The sequence below is a fragment of the Mastomys coucha genome, unplaced genomic scaffold, assembly GCF_008632895.1.
Source record: "Mastomys coucha isolate ucsf_1 unplaced genomic scaffold, UCSF_Mcou_1 pScaffold6, whole genome shotgun sequence".
Classification (NCBI taxonomy): Eukaryota; Metazoa; Chordata; class Mammalia; order Rodentia; family Muridae; genus Mastomys; species Mastomys coucha.
In genome coordinates, this window is record NW_022196912.1 from 17,903,681 (window position 1) to 17,905,515 (window position 1,835).

Below are 1,835 nucleotides of genomic sequence, written 5' to 3' on the forward strand. Positions count from 1 at the left end.
TTTTGTTTGTTTCTTTGTTTTTTGGAGGGGAAACTGGGAATGGTGAAATTTACATGTAAATAAAGAAACTATCTAATAAAAAAAATCAGTTATATCTATTTTAAATCCATAGAATGCATATCTACTCATCAGCAATTCTTATTAAATCATACCAGGAAGCTGAGGGCAAGCCTGGTATAGGATAGCAATCATCACTGGTCCAGCTTCAGTAGGAGTCTTATTAGCCAGTGCTGCCACTGTTCTTGTTCCTAGACTATAAAAAGTCCTTTGCTTAACTATTAAGATTGTGCCTTTCTGAATTTCAAATCATTCCGTAAGATTTTCTGCATCAGAGCCAGTAGTGAAAACATCTTAACCTACCATCATAAACAACTTTATTTTTCCAAATGATTTCTAAGAGTGGTGGCCATAACTGATAATCTACATCTCTAAGTTCTTTTCTAGAATGGTAATTCAATCATTAATCTGCTCCAGCAGCAATGCCTGAAAGAGATCTAGCCCTACTAACATGAGTGCCAGAGATACTGCCCAGTGAGGGACTGGAAGCCCCTTAGAGTTTGCATGCAATTCTTAGATTATGAGGGAAGTGAGGGCAGCAAGCAGAGCAGACCTCCATAACAGCATGAAGTCCACAGGACACATGGTCCTCAGAGCCTTGCCTTAACCAAACATTACCCACTGTGAGTGTGCCTACCAGTGGGTCGCACCATGAGTTCTAAGTCCATGTTGTTCTTCCTGCATGACCCTCAATAAAGTATTCTGGGAAATGTCCCCTGGATAGAAAAGAAAATTTAGTTTTATTGGTATTGAGGTTTGTTATTTATGTGTTTTTAACCTGCATAACTCTAATAAATATGCACATAGCTACATCCTGCAAATGTTCTCCTACTTTTTCTTTTTTTTGGTGCCGATTTAAATAGTTTTATTATTCCATGTTACTTGTTTGGGGTCCCTGTGGAACAATGCTACACCCTCTCTACTGACTTAATCCACTTCTTCAATGGTGGGGCCTGAAGAAGCACCATCAGACGGAGGAGCTCCTCCACCAGGGAAGCCACCAGGCATTCCTCCAGGCATGCCACCAGCACTCTGGTACAGCTTGGTATTGATAGGATTGCAGACTTTCTCCAGTTCTTTCTGCTGATGCTCAAATTCTTCCTTCTCTGCAGTCTGGTTCTTATCCAGCCAACTGATGATTTCATTGCACTTGTCAAGAATCTTCTGTTTGTCCTCATCGTTGATCTTGCCTTGAAGTTTCTCATCTTCAACAGTTGCTTTCATGTTGAAGGCATAGGACTCCAGTGAATTCTTGGAGGAAACCTTATCTCTCTGCTTCTCATCCTCAGCCTTATACTTCTCAGCTTCTTGGACCATGCGCTCAATATCCTCCTTACTCAGGCGGCCCTTGTCATTGGTGATGGTGATCTTGTTCTCCTTTCCTGTGCTCTTATCAACAGCAGAAACATTGAGGATGCCATTGGAATCAATGTCAAAAGTAACCTCAATCTGAGGAACCCCACGGGGTGCTGGAGGTATGCCTGTAAACTCAAACTTCCCAAGCAGGTTGTTGTCCTTGGTCATGGCCCTTTCACCTTCATACACCTGAATCAGTACACCTGGCTGGTTGTCAGAGTGGGTGGTGAAGGTCTGTGTCTGCTTGGTGGGAATGGTTGTATTGTGCTTGATGAGGGCAGTCATGACTCCACCAGCAGTTTCAATACCAAGGGAAAGAGGAGTGCCATCCAAGAGCAGCAAATCTTGAACATCCTCAGACTTGTCTCCAGATAGAATGGCTGCCTGGACAGCTGCACCATAGGCAACAGCTTCATCAGGGT

General features: G+C 42.9%; 1 pseudogene across 1 annotated transcript in view; it reads right to left on the bottom strand.

Moving 5' to 3' along the window:
* Window positions 1-910: 910 nt before the first annotated feature.
* The window catches only part of LOC116080484, a 2,240-nt pseudogene continuing 1,315 nt past the window's right edge, over window positions 911-1,835 (bottom strand). The window contains exon 2 of the transcript XR_004114455.1: window positions 911-1,835. The product of XR_004114455.1 is annotated as a heat shock cognate 71 kDa protein pseudogene (transcript).